This window comes from Megascapheus bottae, chromosome 5 (assembly GCF_031878675.1).
Source record: "Megascapheus bottae isolate mThoBot1 chromosome 5, mThoBot2.hap1, whole genome shotgun sequence".
NCBI lineage: Eukaryota > Metazoa > Chordata > Mammalia > Rodentia > Geomyidae > Megascapheus > Megascapheus bottae.
Genome location: NC_143513.1, coordinates 57280190 through 57303450, shown reverse-complemented (window position 1 = coordinate 57303450; position 23261 = coordinate 57280190). Strand labels below are relative to the sequence as shown.

At 39.6% G+C, this 23261-nt stretch overlaps 1 pseudogene; it reads left to right on the top strand.

Annotated features, from left to right (window-relative positions):
- Positions 1–932: 932 nt before the first annotated feature.
- LOC150063450 (UDP-glucuronosyltransferase 2B31 pseudogene) lies at positions 933–2129 on the top strand (annotated as a pseudogene).
- The last annotated feature ends 21132 nt before the right edge of the window (positions 2130–23261 follow it).

Below are 23261 nucleotides of genomic sequence, written 5' to 3'. Positions count from 1 at the left end.
TTAACAAATTCAGGAGTGGTAGTTCTAGATACATAAAAGTTTTCATATGTCTATGCGATACCAAATTAATCAGGAAAATAATTATTAAAATTAGTATTTTGTAATTCTGAAAGATTATTTGATTGTTCAAACAAAATTCAGCTCCAACTGACCAGTGATCATATTTCTATAAATCAGTCTCATTTTGGCCCGATTGAGCTTCAATTTTATCTCAAGAATCATGGAAGCATAAGGTACTAGTTGTTCCCAGAACTTATCAGTTAATTGAAGTACTCTTGATTTGATTTTTAAGATGCTTTAGTATTAAAGAGGGTGGTGTAAAAAGGAAAAAAAATTATCTTTTTAACAAATAGATGAAAACAAAATTAATCCCCATTTAGAACAAAAATCTAGATTTGTTTTATGCTAAAAAGTTAACATTTAAAGTAATAGAACATAAAGTATCTATCAATGCCCATGAAAAGTGTATTTACAATCTAACTCAGTAAAGTAGAAAAAATCACAAGACCTAGTCATTAATCTATAAGAAAAGAATAATAAACCAAAGACCATTTTTGTTATACATTACAGATAAAGTAGAATTTTAATCAGATTAATGAACAGGGATTTTCATAGCCAAAACTTTGGTCGGTAGATAAAGTTAAAGAGTATAAAAATTTGGAACTGGGCTTTCTTGCTCACGTCTTAGAGATAGCCCTGATCGGTCAGTATGATTCTCGATGGTGGTCAGTATGATTCTCCATGCTAAGCACGGAATAAAACTCTAACTTCTTCTTTTGTGTCGGACTTGTTCATTTGATCATGGACCCTAATATAGGGGGACTGGACCCTAATATTTGGAGGCTCGTCGAGGAACAAAAGATGAGGACTGAGCCAGCATCAGAATTTTGAACAAAACCTCTGGAGGAAGGCCCACTACAATGCTTGAGCTCATGGCCAAAGCTGATATATGGCTCATTAGAATGTCTTGGGATCTCGACTACCCTCTCCCCCTGAATTTGTGGGAGGACTGCACTGCAAACCTGCCAAACCTCGGCCTGAGGAAATGGAAAAGTTTGTCCAGAGCTCTGGAGCCTAGGGTGTTGTGGTGTTTTCTCTAGGGTCAATGGTCAGTAACTTGACAGAAGAAAGAGCCAATACAATTGCAGCAGCTCTGGCACAGATTCCACAAAAATTTTGTGGAGATACGAGGGCAACACATCAGATACCTTAGGATCCAACACTCACTGTACAAGTGGATCCCCAAGAATGACCTCCTTGGTCATCCAAAAACCAAGGCCATCATCACACATGGTGAAACCAATGGTGTCTACGAGGCCATCTACCATGGGGTCCCGATGGTGGGCATTCCTTTGTTTGGGGATCAGCCTGATAACATTGTTCAGGTGCAGGTCAAGCAGCTGTTAGATTGGACTTTACCACATTGTCAAGTAAAGATCATAATCAGTAGAAACCTTGGGCTCTCTTAGCAGAGATTTACAATAGAACAAAACCTAGATACATAAGGCCATATAGTATGACACTAAATGAAAGGACCTCCAGGATATAGAAACAAAACCCATATAATGAGTGATTGTTGTCCTTAATGTACTATGTTATCTCTCATCTCTTTTGCTGTCCCTTGGTTATCTCATATTGTTACAGTATTTCACCTTGTTATCTGATATATTGGATATATGGTTATTTGAAATTGCATAGGGAAGGGGGGAAAACAAGATGAGGGGTGGGGTGGGGGGAGGGAAATGGGGACCAAGACATGAGAAATATATGTGAATTAATGCACCTTCTTACTGGTGAATATAATGTAACCCTTTTATTAATTACAATAAAAATATATGAAAAAAAAAGATTTTCTCAATGCCTTGACCACTGTCATTAACAACCCTTCCTATAAAGAGAATGCAATGAGGTTATCAAGGATACACCATGATCAGCCAGTGAAGCCTCTGGGCCGAGCTGCCTTCTGGAATGAGTTTGTCATGCACCACAAAGGAGCCAAACACCTTCGTCCAGCTGCCCTTGACCTCAACTGGTTCCAGTACTACTCTCTGGATGTGACTGGCTTGCTGCTGGCCTGCGTGACAACTGTCATCTTCACCTTCACCAGATGTTGTCTCTTCTGCTGCTGAAAATTTACTAAAATTGGGAGAAAGAAGAAAGGCACTAGTTGTATCAGAGTTGAAACAGGTAGTGCTATTAATTACACCACATGAAGCATTTGTAATTGATTAGATTCTTTCCTAGACAAACTTTAACAGCTTACTTGCTGGAGTGAAATTTTGAAATGTGTAGCACAAGGTCAGAAGTGAATGCCTACAAAATTTTCTGAGCTTACTTTTGTTTGCCAAGTTTTGTGTGGACATAAGACCATTAAAATCCCCCTTGTAATATGAATAAAAATAAAACTATAATTATAATCATTTAATAGACGTTGTATTTGTGTCATAGTTGTAGGAAACTTGATTTTACTTTCCAATTTTTCTTCTTTTTCTTCCTTTTATTATTTAATTCATTGTGCAAAGGAGTTTCCATTTAACAAAGCACTTTTTGAATACAGTAAATCATGATCAACATAATCCTTTTAACATTATAATTCTCAATATAATGGTAGCTTGTCTTTTGATTTTTCAAATCACCTCCCTTGAATTTATGATAGAGACAAATTTGTTAACTTAAAATTCCTTATTTAGTTGTTATTGTAAGAAAAATGTCAATTTGTTGTCTACTCTTTCATAAATTTAATACTTTTGAGGGCATGAACTCATTTTTTTTTAATTTTGTTGTAGTGATGTATAGAGGAGTTAGTTTCATAAAGTAGTGAGTACTTTCCTTCTTGAACATTCTTAGCCCTTCCTATGTTTTTCTCCCACTCCCTCCCACTTCCCCCACGACTTTGTACCAGAGGGTTCAGCAGAAGATGGTGGCAGTTCAGTGTGAGTTTTTCTGAGCTCTCTCCTATATGTACTTTCCTCTTTTCTTTATCTATTCTTCTTATTACCTTCTTATATTATATAAGTTTTATCTTATTTTTTCTAAATTTTGTACTCAACTATTTGACCTTTCTATCACCTTAGGTCAGTTACCGTTATGCTATCCCTTTCCTTCATTACTGTATTAATCTTATACTCCTACATTACTCTTTTACTACCTCCCCTCTTTTCTTTCATACTATTTTTCTATCTCTGGTCCTCTGTTTATCCTGCAACTTTTATCACTCATGGATTTAAAGTAGATGGTTGTTGAGCAATACTGTATATCTAGGTGTTCAATTATACTGTAGGTCAAGAGTGACTTAAATACAATAGAGATTGGCTTGTGGGTTTTGGTTTTTTTTGGTCATAAAAAGGTGATGGGTGGTGGTGTTAGATTTGTCTGTAAATACATCTTTTGAAAGTGAGAGGTTGGAATAAAGCTAACAGCCCCCATAAACAGGTTGGACTTTCCATCCTCACATTAGATAAAATAGACTTCAAACTAAAATTAGTGAGAAAAGACAAAGAAGGTTATTACATACTAATAAAGGGATCTCTCCTCCAGGAAGACATAATCATCCTAAATATCTACACACCTAATCCCGGAGTACCAAACATCATCAAGCAAACTTTACTTTCACTAAAACCACACATAGATTAAAACACAATGATTGTTGGTGACTTTAACACACGACTCTCACCTATGGACGGATCAACCAGGCAAAAACTCAACAGAGAAAGCTCAGAACTGAACAAATGTATAGACAAACTAGATCTAACAGACATCTGAAGATTACTCCATTCAGCAACATCACAGTATAATTTTTTTCAGCAGTACATGGAACATTTTTCAAAATAGACCACATTTTAGGGCATAAAACAAACCTGTGCAAACACAGAAACACTGAAATTATTCCCTGCATTCCCTAAGACCACAAGGGCATCAAATTGGAACTGAACACCCATCTCCTCCTATGAGAACCCTGTAACTCATGGAGATTGAACAACACATTGTTGAATCACCAATAGGTCATCAAGGAGATCAGAATAGAAATTCAACAGTTTATGAAATTTAACAAAAAGGAGCACACAAAATACCAGCTCCTTTGGGACATAGCAAAGTCAGTACTCAAAGGAAAATTTATAGCTCTCAGTGCTTACATTAACAAATTGGAAAAATCAAAACCAACAATTTAATGTCACACCTTAAGCTCTTGGAAAGAGAGCAACAAATCAACACAAATTCCAACAGAAGGAAGCAAATAATTAAAATCAAAGCAGAATTAAATGAATTGGAGTCAAAAAAAACTATAGAAAGAATCAATAAAACAAGGAGTTGGTTCTTGGAAAAAATTAACAAAATTGACAGACCCTTAGCAAATCTTACCCCCCCCAAAAAGGGAGCACACCCAAATAAACAAAATCACAGATGAGAATGGTAATATCACGACAGAAATTACCAAGATCCGGAGCATCATGAATGAATACTTTTCAAACCTTTATGCCAACAAATTTGAGAATCTAGAAGAAATGGATGAATTTCTAGCCAATATTAACATACCCACACTGAACCAAGAAGACCTAATCCAACTGAACAGATCTATTTCAAACCCTGAAATAGAAATGGCATTAAGAGACCTTCCATCTAAGAAAACCCAGGGCCAGATGGACTCACAGCTGAATTCTATAAGGTGTTCAAAGCAGAGCTCATACCAATACTCTTCAAGCTCTTCAACAAAATTGAAAACTAATGCCCTTTGCCAAACTCATTCTACGAAGCCACTATAACCCTCATCCCAAAACCAGACAGGAATTCATCACAGAAAGAGAACTATAGACCCATTTCTTTGATGAATATTGATGCAAAACTTCTCACCAAATACTGGCCAATGGTCTTCAGTAACTCATCAAAAAAATTATACACTGTGATCAAACAGGATTCATCACAGGGATGCAAAGCTGGTTTAACATACACATGTCAGTTAATATAATTCAACACATCAACACAAGCAAGGACAAGAATCACATGATTGTCTTAACAGAGGCAGAAAAAGCACTTGACAAGATCCAACATCCTTTATGCTAAAAGTGTTGCTCTCCAGCAACACTGGTACTAGAGGGATACCAAGGGCCAGCCTGTAGTCCCAAAGAGCAGAGCGAGATGGCAAGTATTGATAACCCAGCCCTCCCCCAATTACTAGGGAAAAAACAACATGGAGCCAGGAGCTATGTCAGCTGTGAAAGTGCAGCAGATCTCAAGCTTATTGCATTGAGTACTTAGTTATATATTGTGGGGAAAAGGGGAAGTAGGAAAGGGAAAAGGAACCAATAGAAAAAGGCCAAGGTGCTATCACCAAGGGTCCGGGCAAACTTTCAGGTTTTGAAATACTGGGCGTGACTGGTGCAGGAAAGCACACGCAGGATGAGGATGTACACGCGGGCTGAGGACATGAGCTAGGGGAGTTCAGTTCAGTCAAATACACGGAAATACCTCAAGAGAGATATGAGGGGTATGCCAGGTATGTGAGGTATGGAAGGTATGGCTAGCCGAAGCCCTTTAATGGTGGCTAAGCTGGAATGGGGAACAGGCCCCACAGAGGGCGACCAGGCCCCAACATAAAAGCTTTGGAGAAACTAGGAATCCATGGATCATTCCTCAGTATAATAAAGGCTTTGTATGACAAACCCACAGCTAGCATTATACTTAATGGTGAAAAGCTAAAGTCATTTCCTCTAAAATCAGAAATGAGACAAGGATGCCCACTCTGTCCACTCCTCTTTAACATAGCATTCGTATTTGTACCCAGAGTAATAAGGCAAGAAGCAAGTATAAAGGGGATCCAAATGGGAAAAGAGGAAGTGAAACTTCCTATCTTTGCATATGACTTGGTTCTGTATTTAAAGAACCCTATAGACTCTACTCCCAAGCTGCTTGTGCTGATTCAAAGGTAGCAGGGTATAAAATTAACCCTCAAAAATCAACTGCCTCCCTTTATGCCAACAATGAGAGGAACAAGGCAACAATCAGGAAAGCAACTCCTTTTGCAGTAGCGTCAAAGAAAATAAAGTACCTAGGAATTAACTAAGAATGTAAAGGACCTTTTTGATGAAAACTTAAAAACCCTGGAAAAGGAAATTAAAGCAGAACTGAGGAAATGGAAAAACCTCCCATGCTCCTGGATTGGAAGAATTAACATCATGAAGATGGCAGTCTTGCCAAGGACTACCTACAAATTCAATGCAATATCCATTAATATCCCAATGTCATTTTTTAAAGAAATAGAAGAGGCAATTCAAAATTTCATATGGAATAATAAAAGACCCCATATAACAGAAACAATTCTTAGCAGAAAGAACAGCGCAGGAAGAATTTCAATACCAAACTTTAGACTCTATTACAGAGCTATAGTGACCAAAACAGCTTGGTACTGGCACAAGAACAGTTCTCAAGACCAATGTAATAGAACTGAGGACCCAGATATTAAACCACAGACCTATGGCCACCTAATCTTCAATAAGGGAGCAAAATAAAAGTGTATGGAAGAAAGACAGCCTCTTCAACAAGTGGTGCAGGCAGAACTGATTAAGCACCTGCAGAAAACTAAAGTTGAATCCTTCCTTGTCCTCCTGCACCAGGATTAACTCCAAATGGATCAAAGACCTGGAGGTAAATGCAAATACACAGAAAACTTTGCAAGAAGTTTTTCCATGTGTATCTCCTGGTACACTAGGTCTCCTTGGCACAGATCGAAACTTTCTTAATTATGGACCCAGAAACACAACAAATCAGAGAAAGTCTGGATAAGTGGGACCACACTAAATTGCAGAGCTTCTGTATGGTAAAAGACATAGATATCAAACTAACAAGAAAGCCTACAAAGTGGGAGAAGATCTTCACTAACCATACATCACACAAAGGCCTCCTATCTAAAATATATCAACAGTTCAAAAAATTGAATCACTCCAAAACTAATCTCCAAATAAACAACCATGCCATTAAAAGATGGGACAAAGACTTAGAGTCTTCTCTGAAGAAGAAACAAAAATGGCCTATAGACACATGAAGAAATGCTCAACATCTCTGGTCATAAAAAAATGCAAATCAAAACAATGCTAAGATTCCACCTCACTCCAGTTAGAATTGCCAGGATCAAAAAATCTAATAAAAACAGGTGCTGGTGGGATTGTGGCCAGGAGGGCTCACTACTACACTCTTGTTGGGAGTGCAAACTCGTTCACCCACTATGGAAAGCAGTATGGCAATTCCTCAAAAGACTAAATATAGAGCTCCCCTATTACCCAGCAATTCCACTATTTTGCATTTACCCAATCATCCAGAAACAAGGACATACTAAATCCACTAGCACAACGAGGTTCATTGCAGCACTATTTACCATAGCAAAGATATGGAACCAACCCACATGCCCCTCAGTTGATGAGTGGATCATCAAGATGTGGCATTTGTACACAATGGAATTTTATGCTGCTGTCAGAAAGAACAACACCGCCCCATTTGTAAGGAAATGGAAAGACTTAGAAAAAATCATATTAAGTGAAGTAAGCCATACTCAAAGGAACATAGGCTCAATGGTTTCTCTCATTTGTCATAATCAGTAGAAACCTTGGGCTCTCCTAGCACAGGTTTACAGTAAGGCAAAACCTAGATACATAAGACCATATAGGGTGATGCTAAATGAAAGGACCCCCGGGATATAGAAACAAAAGCCATATAATATGTGATTGTTGTATTCTAATACATAGTAAAGAAGAAAGATGTTATCTCTACTTTCCTATTGAAACATATTCAGATAATGAAACATACTTTTCTAATGAATCAGTTTTCTATAGAATAGACTTCGCAATTGTATTCTATGTGCTACTCTGAGATACTCTGTAACATCATCTTTTGTGACCAGTGTAAACTTTTTGATCTTGATCAAAAGATATTAGCTATGCAAAATTCTGAAGTATTCTGGGCACAGTAGGTCACGCTTACAATCCTAGCTACTCAGGAAGCTGAGATCTGAGGATTGAGTTTCAAAGCCATTCCCAACACTGAAGACCAAGAGACTCTTATCTCCAGTTAACAACTACAACACTGGAAATGGCTCTGTGGTTCACGGGTAGGGCGGTAGTCTTGAGCTGAAAGAGTTCAGGGACAGTGCCCAGGAACCAAATTCAAGCCCCACAACTGGGAAAACAAAGTCTAACTTATAACAGAGTACTATCATATTGAAAACTATGTTTACTTCTAGAACACTACCAACATAATCATGTTCATTGCAGCATTATTTACCATAGCTATGGTATCATAGATATGGAATTAACCCAGGTGTCCAGAATACTGTCATAATGAAAATGATGTTTACTTTGGAAGATTACCAACACAGTCATGTTCACTGCAGCATTATTTACCATAGCAAAGATATTAAATCAATCCAGGTGTCCTTCAGCTGGTGAATGAAACAAGAAAATATGGTCTATATACACAATGGAAAGAACTACATTGCCCCACTCATAAGGAAATGGAAAGACTTAGAAAAAATTATATTGAGCAAAGCAAACCAAACCCAAAGAAACATAGGCTGCATGATTTTCCACATTTGTAATAACTAAACTATTTCTGGGATATCAAGCAGGAGATCACAGTAGCTCAATAGCTATGTGAATGTGATCATATAAAATTATGCTTATCAAAATTAACTTCAAGAAATGGAAACAAGAGGGCATTTTTGTTGTATTTCTTGTAGATATTTCTTTTTTCTTTTTGTTTCCCATTGGTTTATCCCCTGTTTTTTACTTTATACATGTTGTCTTATATATAAGCTTTCTGATTTGGGGACAAGAAGGAGAATCATAGAAATGATGGGACAAAGTTTGAACCATTTGCAACAGTGATATTCTCTAGGCACTATGTTGGAAATGGTCTTTACAGTGGTGGTATAATGCATGGAGAACAGTAGAAAATGAGGGAGCGAGTTACACTGCCCTAAAAGAAAAGTACTCATTACCTTATTTACACCTCTGTACATCACAGACAAAGGACAATGACTACAAAAATTAGCAATTTTATTCATCAAAAAGTAATCAACAAAAGCACCTTGCTTGGATTCTTATGTCAAAAAGTTATGACTCTTTTTTTTACTTTTTGAATATTTCCCCTGAGCCAGTTTTTACTGACAGAGTTTGTCTCTTCATATTAGTGACAAGAAGAGATAATTAACTGCAAATTGTCGCTTGTGACTGGATGTTCTACAAGGAAGAGACACACTAAGTAAGGCAGAAGAAAACCAGGATGTTTTCCCTATACCTTCTGGATACACCGAGGAATCTTCTCAGAAACATTCAACTTCTCATTCCAAAGTTCATGTGGATGAGATGTGGGAATAGCCTAGATTTTTTCATAGAATCCTTAAGAGACATTCTTTACTTTTAATCACATCCCCTGAGAGGTAGACTACTCCATTCTCAGAATGTGCCCCAAATTAGAATAAGACTGGGTAATTATAGTTATGGTGAGATATTAATAATTTCTAAATGTTTCTGAGCTTAATTATTAAGCATGAATTAAGAGTGAATAAAAATTTTTATGAGTTATTCTTTGTTTATTATTTGTCTCTTTGTTCAACAGGTATTTACAGATTGCATTCTCCATGACAGAGAATTTTCAAATAGTTGAAAAAATAAAGATAAAATTCTTCCACTCAAAGATTTCATAGTCCAGAGAGAAATTAATTAGAAACTTAATGTTTTTCATATAGCATGCTTTGAATAGTGAGTCAATAGCACGCAAGCAGAGGTAAGGTTCAGTTTAGTATGTGTTGCCTGTTGACTCAAGAAGCAAGAGTAGAGTCAAAAACAAAACAAATCTCCCACTAAGATGTAATTCTTGTTCTAAATCTTGAAAACGATTTTGACTCTATTTCAGCCACCTCAAACAAAGAAATTTGCTTGGGATGAGTGAAATGGATATATAGGGTTATACCTGCTTGTAATTCCAGCAACTAGGAAGGAAGAAGTGGAAGGATAATGGTCTGATACTAACCTGGATAAGCACAATACCCTATGTATAGTACAAACTAAAAAGTGAAAGGACTGAGGATGTGTCTTAAGTGGCACAAACTACATGGCTTCAGGTTTAATTCATACTAATCCAAATATCTAAGACATTTAGACTGCTATAACCAAAAATATCACAAACTATCAGTTTTATGGGCATTTACCTCTCAGGGCATTTACCATCAGGATCAAGTGGTGAAAGGGTTAAGGGAACTCTGAAGCTTCTTTTAAGAGCTTACTTCATTAGAGCTATAAGCATGTAACCAAATCCTATCACTTCCTAACACAATAAGCTTGAGGTGAAAGATTTCAAAATAAGGATTTGGAGGAGGTTCTTGACCAAATTTAGAACATAATCCCCAACAATGCAAAGTCAGATACTCTGGGGCTGAAATTGCTGGGAAGCTCCAAGTAATGAGGACAAAAGTTTAAGGAAATGATTTAGATAGTGAGTTTGGAGGGAAGGAGGAAAGGAGAGCTAGAGGGAGGATGGAGGGCTAGAAACAGATCAGAAAAGTTTATTGAACATCTCATATATAAGAATCTCATTAGAAAAAGGCCAAGATGAAGATGGACAGTTGGGTTTCTAAAATATGTCCACATACACAGAATGACAATGTAAAGATGGAACTGGAGCTTAGAGAAAATATAGATTAAAAACTAACAGTCCCAGGAAAACAAGATGAGGGGCAGAGGTGGGGGGAGGGAAATGGGGACCAAGACATGAGAAAGGCTATCAATGTTTGTGAAGTAATGCACCTTCTATCTGGTGAATATAATGTAACCCTTATATTAATTACAATAAAAAATAGATGAAAAAAACTAACAGTCCCTGAGCATACTGGTCATATGAGTTTCCTATTATCAGTTCTGGTAAGATTCCATCCATAAAAGTTCATGATGCATTGGTTGAGATTCAGGATTCTACATTTTCTTTTTATTTTTGCCAGTCCTGGGTCTTGAACTCAGGGCCTGGGCACTGTCCTTGGACATTTTATATTGCTCAAGGCTATCACCCTGCTACCTGAACCACAGCACCACTTCCGGCTTTTTCCATGTAGGTGATACCAAGGAATCAAACCCCAGGCTTCATGAATGCTAGGCAAGCACTTTACCAGTAGCCCAAACTCCCTGCCCTCCATTTTTACTATTCACCTAAATTATTCATTTAAAGAATCATTAAGAGGAAAAGAAGATACTATCAAATATATTCCCAATTTATGAATGAGAATCTCACATGACCAGAGCTCTGTCTAATTTTGTTTTGTAAACTACACTAAGAATGCTGAGTAGCATAGGTTTGTGGTATTTATCTAGAAGAAGCATTTTTCAACTACTTATCATGTATTTGACACTAATTCACTTTTCCCTGTGTCAGTTCTGCACAAACCATCTCTGTGTCTTTTCATGATATAATGAGAATTATTTGTTGCCTCTTTAATATGTAAAAACTGATGTTCATGGTTATGTTCAAAGCTAATGAATATAAAAAGAAATGTCTACTGGTTTCAGTATATATGTTTCTATATGTATGTATATATATTTATATATTGTCATTTACAAAATAAAAAGAATAGTATGACCTATAAGAAGCATTGCTGCTTTCTAAAAATATATTACAGAAGCAATAATGAAAAGTCAGTGACTTTATGTGTTACATGGTAACATCAGGCCACCTTTAAAGTTCAAGGTCTCTAACTTACTTCTCCCTTGCAAGAATTCCATAACATATCTAACCTCAGGAACTTTTCTTTAGCCTTTTTTTTTCTTTAACATTTTCTCTACTATTTTTCTCTTTTACTACTTATTTCTTCTAGCTCTTTCTCTTGCCTGAAGCTAATTTTTGATACTTTCTAAATTCCAGCCAACTTTGAGCCAAAGACAAGACAAAATACAGATGATAAGTAGGTAAGTTCCAAAGAATAGACAAGAGGAAGATAAGCACTGGTATCTAAACTTAGACACATGTGGGGAGCCGGAGCGGCCGCCATTACAAGACAGTGCCTGTTCCCTGCCTCGCTCCTTGTAAACAACTTCTTAGTTCTCCTTTTTTGGTATGTGAGTGCGGAGCCTTTGCTCGTTCCACTGAGTCTGCGCGTATGACATCAGAGTCCTGACCAATCTCGAGTTTTAAAATGGCCCTGGCAACAGAGCAGCCAATGGCAAAAGCCCCGTGTTCCTTGATTGTATATAAGCAGCTGCATTTCCCTGCCCCGGGCCCCTCTGCTTCAGCTCTCCCTTCAATCAAGTTGCTCTTCAATAAAGCGTGATACGAGAAGGATCCTCGGGTGGTGTCCGTTCTTCCCTGCTGGTCAGGGGTGCCGGGCGCCGCAACTAGTGCCGAGACCCGGGACCTGCGGAGGGGCCGAAGAGGATCCAGAACTTGACACGTGAAGAGGACTCCTTCTGGGTATGTTGTTCTGGGAGATTCCTGTCAGGGTGCTTATTATTGTTCTTCCTCTGTGGTTTGTGTTTCTTATTGTTTGCTTTTGCGCACTCGGGTGTGATAGACCGCGAGCCTAGAGAGCTTCTCGGTCTAGGTGAAAGTAAGCCCGGGGTAGGTAACTCGGTCTTTCACTTTGTTTCACCCGCTTGGGTTAGCCCTCTAAGAGTAACATCAGTATGGGTAACTCTTCAGGAAGTGCGTGCCGTACAAGGGACTTCTGTGCCCCCTTACAGGCCCTTCTTAAACAGCGTGGGCTGAAAATTTCCCGCGGCACAATACATAAAGTGTTAACAGACATTGAGACACACGCCCCGTGGTTTGCGGTGTCTGGAGATCTCTCACTGGTCTGTTGGGATAAATTAGGCCTGGACCTGGATAGAGCTCAAGAAAATGGAGAGGTCTCCGGCGCCACGTTGCCCATGTGAAGAATGGTGCGCGCTTGTTTGGAGGAGGGCAGAAATACTGATATCATTAAAGAAGGGAGGAAGGTATTAATTAAGCACCAGGATAGTCTCTCGGAGTCATCGTACAGGGAAGGAGAGACCACCAAGAGTGGAGTAAAATATAAGAGAAAACAAAAGAAAAGAATTGAGGGACTGCAGCCCTCACAAAGTACAGTGCAGGAGGAGGAGAGAGGAGAAAAGAAAAAACAGGAGGGACCAAGGAGCTCCCTCTACCCGTCCTTGAAGGAATTTCAGGATGATAACCAGTTCTCTGCCCTGACTTTACATGATCAGGATGCAGGAGAGTCAGATCAAAGCACAGAAAATGAGGGAGAAGGGCCCCCGGAGGAACTAAGTTCAAATGAAGAGGAAGAATTAGAGGAGCAAGCTGCCAGGTATGAGGCAGACAGATATGGCCCCTGGGGAGGACTAGGCGCGGGGAGTGGCCAGGATGTTATTCGCCCTGCCCCCTCTGCCCCACCCCCCTACGTCCCAAAAAAGGGAAGTTCCTTTATTAAGGCCCGCACCTGGTCTCGGTTGGCCTCTGCTTTTCCTGTTTTTGAAAATCCCATTACGGGACAGAGAGTTTTTGAGCCAGTTTCTTATAAAGCTTTAAAGGATCTCATGGCCGCTGTACAAAATTATGGCCATTCTGCAAATTACACCATTGCTTTGGTTCGTCGATTGCAGACTACCAGCATGACTCCAACGGACTGGTATGAGGTTGGAAGTTCTTGCCTGACGCATGGCCAGTACCTTGATTATTGTGCTTCTGCAGCAGATTTGGCCGCTGCCCGACATAGGGAGAATGCACTGGCGGGCCGTCCTCACTGGTCAGCTGAAATGTTATTAGGAAAAGGCCCTTATGCAGCGGACCAGACTGGGTACCCTAATGAGGTCTATCAACAAATTAATAATATTTTTTACACGGCTTGGAAGTCTCTTGCCAGTCGAGGGGAACGCCGTGGTAACCTTACCAAAGTTGTTCAAAAATCTACCGAGCCTTTTACAGATTTTGTTGGGCGAGTCTTAGAAACTGCAGATAAATTGTTTGGGGACCCAGAGGATCACATGCTCTTAATTTCAACAAATTATTTTTGAACAAAGCCTCCCTGAATGCCAAAAGGCTATTATTCCTATAAAAGACAAGCCCTTACAAGATTGGATTAGGGCCTGTCAGGAGGTGGGAGCCCCTGTGAGCTTGGATAAAATTGTTGCTGCGGTAGCTGAGACCACTAGAATTAATTCAGGATTATGCTTCAATTGTCAACAGCCAGGACATTTCAAAAGACAGTGTCCCAATTTAAAATATTCAAAGCAGAGGCCCCCTCGCGAACCAGGACTTTGTCCACGATGTAAAAAGGGAAAACATTGGGCAAATGAGTGCAGATCCGTTAAAGATGTGAATGGACAGCCTATCCCACAACCTCAGGCCTTGGAGCCAAAAAACGGGCAGAGGGGCCCATTGCCCCAGGGCCCGCAAAATCAGGGGATTCGGTGCCAGAAAACTTATCAGAGGCCCTCACCTCATCTCCAACAGCCATTTGTTCCCGCAGAGCAACCGCAGGATCTGCAGGGCTGGACCTCCGTGCCACCGCAGGAGTGGTCATAACTGAGGACATGGGGGCTCAACTCATAACTATTGACCTAATGGGCCCCCTCCCTGAAAATATGGTGGGAATAGTGTTGGGACGCGCTTCCAATACTATGAAAGGCCTTGTAGTGTTCCCTGGAGTTGTTGACCCTAATTACAGGGGAGCCATCCAAGTCCTCTGTTCAGTCTCTCGAGGGGTCATTTCAGTGGCTCCTGGAGATCAAGTTGCTCAATTAATTTTAGTGCCTTCCCATCATCAAGTTTCCCCGGTGCAAGAAAAGGAAAGAAGTTTAAGTACCTCAGGAGCAGACCTTGTCTGCTTGTCCATGGCCTTAAATAACCGTCCCATGTTAACATTAACAATTGAAGGAAGGACCTTTAATGGTCTGGTGGACACGGGAGCGGACCGGAGTATCATCCAAATAACTCAATGGCCAAAGACATGGCCCCTACAATTTTCTTCACAAACCCTGCAAGGTTTAGGTTATGCAGATACTCCTCGGGTCAGCGCAAAACAGTTGACCTGGTCCACAGAGGAAGGTCAAAAAGGAAAATTTCAGCCGTTTGTCCTCCAGGTCCCAGTTAATTTGTGGGGCCGGGATATCCAACAGCAAATGGGTTTAATTCTAACTACTGATTATTCTTCAACGGCACAAACTATAATGAAAAATCAGGGCTTTCTCCCTACTGGTGGGTTAGGAAGATATTTACAGGGCCGGCATGCCCCTGTGGAGCCAGTTGCCAATGAAGACAAGCAAGGCTTGGGTTTTTCTTGGGGGTCACTGAAAATTTAGCCTCCGCCAGTCCAACACCCATACCCTGGTTAACAAATAAAGCGGTGTGGGTGCCTCAGTGGCCCCTGTCCCAAGAAAAACTGGAGGCTATAACTCAATTGGTACAGGAACAACTAAGGTTGGGACATGTGGAGCCTTCTGTTTCTCCATGGAATACCCCTATTTTTGTTATTAAAAAGGCCTCAGGCAAGTGGAGATTATTACATGATCTCAGAGCCATTAATGCTCAAATGCAAATATTAGGGTCAGTCCAACTCGGCCTCCCACTGCTTTCTGCTTTGCCCCAAAAGTGGCCCATTATATCTATTGATATTAATGACTGTTTCTTTTCTATTCCTTTGCATCCCAGGGATAGAGAACGTTTTGCTTTTACCCTGCCTTCTGTTAATCATGAACAACCTGATGTGCGATTTCAGTGGAGGGTTCTTCCACAAGGAATGGCTAATAGCCCTACAATATGCCAACTATATGTTGACACAGTTCTTTTCCCTGTGAGACAGCAATTTCCCATTGTTAGAATTCTTCACTATATGGATGATATTCTAATAGCTGCCCCTGAGCAGAATATCCTTTTTCAAGTATTTAGTAAATTATCTAAGCTCCTTGCAAAGGCAGGCTTAAACTTGGCACCAGAAAAGGTGCAATTTTCAGAAAAGGTTCAGTTTTTAGGTTCCATAATTTCTCCCATAGCTGTGACACCCCAAAAGGTCGTCTTGAGAACAAATCATTTGCATACCCTTCATGATTTTCAAAAATTAATGGGGGACGTAAATTGGATCCGAAATTTTCTTAATATCCCTCGCTCTGAATTGTTGCCCCTCTTTTCCTTATTGGAGGGAGACCCGGATGTTACCTCACATAGAAAATTGACTGTTCAGGCTAAGAGTTCCATTCAGCGTCTTGAACAGGCCATGGAAAATGCACAACTCTTGCGTGTAAATCCATCAGCGCCAATCTTACTGTGTATATTTAAAACAAAGAATTATCCTACAGGAGTATTATGGCAAGAAGGCCCATTGTTATGGTTGCACGGAAATTCTTACGGCTTAAAAACTATTCAGTATTTTCCAGAATTAGTTGCTTTGTTAGCTCTTACAGGTTGCAAGGCGTGTTTGACTCACTTTGCAAAATTTCCTGACAAATTAATTATTCCTTATACCCGGCAACAAGTACAAATATTGGCTGCCTCTGTTGACTGGTGGGCAGTTTTGGTGTGCTCCTTTCCAAATATAATTGACAATCATTATCCCAAACATCCACTGCTGAATTTTGTGCGTGAAGATTGGGTGTATTTCCCCAAAGTTACGGAAAAACTGCCTCTGAGTAATGCCCTAATTATATTTACAGATGGGTCAAAAACAGGCCGAGGTGCCTATGTAGTTCAAGAAAAAGAGCCAGTAACTTTAAATTTTCAACCAGAAACTCCACAAGTAGTTGAATGTCTAACAGTTTTAGAAGTATTCGGGAAATTTCCTGAGCCTTTTAACCTATATTCTGATTCACAATATGTAGTTAATGCAGTGGCATCCCTGGAAGTCGCCGCCTCCATAAAAGGTAGCAGTACAGTTTCAAATATATTATCCCAACTTCAGAGTTTAATTTTACAAAGGAAAAATCCTTTTTTCATTGGTCATATTCGGGCACATACTGGCTTGCCTGGTCCCATGTCAGAGGCCAATGCCTTAGTGGATTTGACTGCCAGAGCCCTGGTGGGCCTTTCCCATAATTCTGTTCAATTAGCACGAGATTTTCATCAACTTTATCATGTTTCTGCAAAAACCCTTCGTTATAAGTTTTCCATTTCACGCCAATAGGCTAGAGAAATTGTTAAAGCTTGTCAATCCTGTGTAGTATATCACCCCTCTTTCATAATTGGAGTTAATCCTAGAGGCCTTTGCTCTAATGCCTTATGGCAAATGGATGTTACTCATGTGCCTGAGTTTGGCCGGACAAAATATGTTCATGTTTCAGTGGACACTTTCTCTGGCATATTGCATGCCACGGCCCTTACAGGGGAAAGGGTGTCCCATGTTAAAGTTCATTGCTTGGAAGCCTGGGCAGCATGGGGAAAACCATTAAAATTGAAAACAGATAATGGCCCTGCTTATGCCTCTGCCGGATTTCGCTCCTTTTGCACTCAAATGCAGGTAGTTCATTCTACTGGCCTCCCTTACAATCCCCAGGGTCAGGGAATTGTGGAACGCGCCAATAGAACACTTAAACAACTTTTATTTAGACAAAAGGAGGGAATAGGCCGAGATGCCTCCCCCAGAGAAAGGCTGGCCATTGCACTGTTTACCTTAAATTATGTAACAGTGGATGACAATGGACAATCAGCTGCTGATCGGCATGCTGGCAAAATGGCAATACCACCCACACAAAAAGTAATGTGGAAAAATGTTATCGATAATAAATGGTATGGACCGGATCCTGTAATTCAGAGATCCAGGGGAGCTGTTTGTGTTTTTCCACAGGGACAGGAATTCCCCCACTGGGTGCCGCAGCGCCTCGTAAGGATATTGGAGGAAAATCAAACGCCTAAAGAGGATGATGCGAAACAAAATCTTGGGAATAACCCTGTTAATAATTTTTCTGCTGCCACGACTTTGGATGAAGAGACAGAAGGGAAAAAGCAACAAGGAAAAGATGATGTGGGCAGTGATGAAGACCTTTCCATTACCAATGCCTGTGACTAATGCTTCTTCCGTTTTCCCCTTTGTGCCACCAATTCTTCCTTGCAACTTCCCTAGGACTGCAAGGTTCCCTATGCCTTACCCTGTCAAAAAATCTGTCCTTCTGTGTTAGGCTGGTTTCTCAAAAATTGGGTCGCTCTGATTAATGTATAGTTCTGGCAAGGGAAGGGTTGTGGGGTTTTTTGCACTTGTTCCAGAGGCGGACCTTCCTGTTTATGTTTTTACTCTTTAAAGCTTCAAGTAATGATAGTATTTTAAATTGTTCTGCCATAGAGTGTAAATTGAGTCAATGCTGGAGCCGTTGCCTACATTTGTTCCAGTTCCTGTGAATGTTTGTTGCAGTTTGTTTTGGGTTTTGTGTCTTTAGCCTTTGGTTGCTCTGCCGAATGAGGTCTCGCAATAAGAGAGAGAGAGCAATGCTTGTTCATGCACTCACTGCCTTGGAGCAGGGACACTCCCCCAAAATTTGGCTTGCAGCTTTAAAGGCCAACTAAAACTGCCCTGTACTGCCTTTGCACCCTCGAGACCTTAGTCTATTGCACGAGGAATAGGAGTATAGGCAGCCAAGAGTTGTGAAATGATGGACAAAGTACCACTCCTGACCCTAACAGGTCAGGGAGAGCATGTGCGTCAGCATATGGGTCTGCGCCCCTAGCCCATCTCCACAAAGGGAAAAGAGGACCTGAAGGGGAGGGATCCAGAGTTGATCGCCTGGGTCACCCCTCTAGAGTAGGACCTCAAGTTTTACTTTGGAGGACAGCACCTCTACTCTCTTCACAACAGGTATGTTGGCCTGCTGCGTTAAAACAAAAGGGGGGAGATGTGGGGAGCCGGAGAGGCCGCCATTACAAGACGGCGCCTGTTCCCTGCCTCGCTCCTTGTAAACAACTTCTTAGTTCTCCTTTTTTGGTATGTGAGTGCGGAGCCTTTGCTCGTTCCACTGAGTCTGCGCGTATGACGTCAGAGGCCTGACCAATCCCGAGTTTTAAAATGGCCCTGGCAACAGAGCAGCCAATGGCAAAAGCCCCGTGTTCCTTGATTGTATATAAGCAGCTGCATTTCCCTGCCCCGGGCCCCTCTGCTTCAGCTCTCCCTTCAATCAAGTTGCTCTTCAATAAAGCGGGATATGAGAAGGATCCTCGGGTGGTGTCCGTTCTTCCCTGCTGGTCAGGGGTGCCGGGCGCCGCAGACACATGCTTCAATAAATTAAAAAGGTTTTCCTCAAAAGCATCCTAAAAAGAAAAACAGAGAATATATGACTGGACTATATTTCATCATTAACTAAATTTGGCTATTTTAGTTCACTCATTGACAAGAAAACACATTTTTTTCTCACTACAGCTATCCTGATAATGATTAAGCAATTTATAGTCTGTATATCTTCATCCAAAATAATGTGCCCTGCAGATTCTTAGGGTACTAAAAATTAAAAAGGTGAGGTGACTTTTTGTAACCCTGCTGTTCTTCCTGAGGTTTACAATGTAGTAAGCTTTTACTGCTTGATCATCAATCAACCAATATTTATGAAAAGCGCATAGGATTGAGTGTTGCACAGTATGAGTATAGCAGTAGGTTAAAGAAATGATCATATCTTACATAATTCAAGATATATGCACTAATACACATTGAATCAGGAGTTTGGGATGCAGAGAGAAAGCTCAAGAATCTGATGGAGATAAAGTTATATAAGCATTCTACTGTCTGTGTAGAAACAAAATGTCAGCCAGATGACACTGCAATTAGGCAACATCAAAAGCCAGGGACTTCTGTGTTACAAAGACTACAAAGGGAATATTTTTAGAACAAGATGGGGACCTTCTCAAAAAGATAAGAGATGTAGGTAGGCGGACTGTAGTAAAAGGCAGTCCATTTTAGACTGGGAAAAAGTGTGAAACTCTATCTGAACCATACAAAATCAAAGAGGGCTGAAGATATAGCTCAAGTGGTAGAGTTCCTTCTTCCTGGTTCATAACTGGCTGTCTTAATGTATCCCTACATATAGAAAGAGTAAGGGAACTTTCCCAGAATTTCTCTATATTGGTACTCATGCACTCCTGAAGAGCACCATAACCTTGTAACTTAGTCTCCTACCAAAGACTCTATATCCTAACACTTCACATTTGAATTGAAGATTTCATTTCAATTTTAAATCTGAAGTCCTTGAATTTGAGGAGATTCAAAACATTTAAGTCTGTAGTACCACTGAATATAATATAATGAGCAGTTTCATAATATGACATTGACCTAGCTTCAGAGTATGTTACCACAAAATGTCTACAATTATAAAGTGTAAAATAATGAACTAAAAATGGATAAATCTTGCAGACACCCTCTCCATCAAATGATCAAAGTTTCTATTATTGACAATAGGAAAAAGCAACATTATATTTTCAGATATAATAAATTTTGTATCATCTGAATTAAACTGACTTAAAATTGAATGCAAGAGAATTATCTATTGAATTGAATATATCTATTCAATAACTATTTTATCTATTGATTTAGGACAACTGGCGGCTTCAGAAAAAGGTCTATATATAATAGTAAATGTATAGCTACTGTATATAATGATACTTTAATTTCCATAGTACATTGGAGTTACCTTTCAGAGTGAATATTCTTGTTTTAAGGAAATAAGGAAATTAGCCAGGAAGTATTTAAAGGTAATTAGTGGCAATGGAAAATTGTGTCAGCAATTTGGAATTTACCTTATCAATACCTTAAAATAATCAGGGTCACCAAAAAGAAAAATCTGAAAATCTTGAAGACCAGAAGAGATTGAAAAGACATAGTCACAAAATGTTGTATGCTTTATGGTACACTAGAGACAGAAGAAGAGGGGTAGTGAGAGAAGGAAAAAGAAAAGGAAAGAGAATGAGTGAATGTGAAAGAATATGAGAACAAAAGGAAAAGCTAGTAGTGAGAATAAAAGTCTTATAAATGAACCCTATTCACTGGCTTGTTTAATGGTAAATCATTTATTCCACTACTTAAAGATAATAAAAATATATTTATAGGGCCAGGAGTTTGGCCTAGTGGTAGAGTGCTTGCCTAGTATGCATGAAGACCCAGGTTCAATTCCTCAGTACAACATAGAAAAAAGCCGGAAGTGATGCTGAGGCTCAAATGGTAGAGCTCTGGCCTTGAGAAAGTCCAAGGACAGTGCTCAGGCCCTGAACTCAAGCCCAGGACTAGCAAATAATAATAATATATATATATATATAATGTATATACACACATATATACATAATAAGTGAAACCAAAACAGGGAGTTCAGCAAATAGCAATATACAAATGTTTCTATCTTAGTTATCAGTACCATAATATAAAAACAAAAAAGTAGGCCCATGAATGGTATACATAACTATAGAGCAACTCTATTTTATTATTATATTTTTCCTGTTAAAATTGTATTTCAAAACTATTCTGTTTGAGTTAATCTGAATATTATTCCATGATATTCTCAAATATTCAAGACTAAAATAATAGCATGTATGGATTACTTATACAACAGAAAATCTGGCCTTGAACGATTTTTATAAAAATCATTGATTTCATTTGAAAATGAATAGAAAGAAATGGAAAAGGTGATTAGGTAAGACCTTTTTTTATAAAATACCTTATAGAGAGAGAGCAATTTGGAACTTAGTCTAGGTATTAAATTAATGAAGAAACCGTGCTGCAGAATCTCCCTTAATAGTAACTAACAGAATGAGCTATAATAACTAAAATGTTGAAATTATTAAAACAAAAGAATACTATAGAAAAGGAAAATAGAATGTCATTTTACCTTAAATTTAAAATTTAATGTTTAAACTGGGCATCAGTGGCTCATGTCCATAATCCTAGCTACTCAGAATGCTGAGAAAGGAGGAAAAAGGTTCAAAGCCAGCGCAGGCAGGAAAAATCCATGACAATATGATCTCCAGTAAAATACAAAAAATAAAATAAAATAAATTGAAAGCCAGAGCCAGGCACACTGGCTCATGCCTGTAATACTAGCTACTCAGGAAGCTGAGATCTGAGGATTGCGGTTCAAAGCCATCTCGGCTCTAAAGAACTAAAGAATCTTATCTCCAATTAACCATTAGGAAAGGGGAAGTGGGGCTGTGGCTCAAGGGCTCTAGCCTTGAGCTGAAGAGCACAGGGACAAAGCTCAGACCCAGGAGTAGGGCAGTAGCCTGGAGCTGAAGAGCTCAGGAACAGTACCAAGGCCCAGAGATCAAGCCACATGACCGATAAAAAAAAGAAAGGAAGAAAGAGAAAGAGAGAGAGGGAGGGAGGGAGGGAGGGAGGGAGGGAGGGAGGGAGGGAGGGAGAGAGAGAGAGAGAGAGAGAGAGAGAGAGAGAGAGAGAGAGAGAGAGAGAGAGAGAGAGAGAAGAAGAAGAAGGAGGAGGAGGAGGAGGAGGAGGAGGAGGAGGAGGAGGAGGAGGAGGAGGAGGAGGAGGAGGAGGAGGAGGAGGAGGGAAGGAAGGAAGGAAGGAAGGAAGGAAGGAAGGAAGGAAGGAAGGAAGGAAGGAAGGAAGGAAGGAAGGAAGGAAAAAGCAGCAAATGAGCAAGCAGCTCAATTAGTAGAATGCCAGGTTTCGTGATGAAAAAAAGAAAAGCCCTCAGTAATGGTACTCAGACCCTGTGTTCATGCCTTAGGGCCACCACACACACAAAATAAGAATAAATTTGAGTTTGGTAGACCTGTTACCTGGGTGCTAGCTGGTTAGTACAATAACTAAAATCACTTTCCTGAAAAAAAAAAAAAGAACACAAATAATGAAAGCCTCTGTGCCCCCTAGAAGTCACTACAAAAAAGCTTTACTGGTATTTAAACACAAAAATAATAAAAAAATAAGCAGTCACTGATAAGGGGCCAATTAATGGTGAACTGTAAAGTAGTTATCAAGGACTGGCAGGGAATTTAATGCTGGAATATTTTAAATTTATTAACAATTCCAGTAAGCCCCAAATTTCCGGGTAATAGGAATCATTGGGAAGAAATCTGCTATTTTCAGGCCAAAATCTGATCTTTTGTTGATGTGATAATGTCAATAGATCAGGAAGCCTCCATTATCTTAGCTTACCTTGAACCCTGTAATAACTTTGAAATATATATTTGGGATATGGTCAAAGATTCAGCTGAGATTACTATAACTTTGTTCCTTTTATTTATTTCTAGCATTTAAAGGGTATCTGTTAATTGTTTTCATCATTTTTATTTTCCCCTTTCTCACCTGAGCCCATTTTTTCCCTTTATACCTTTTCTAC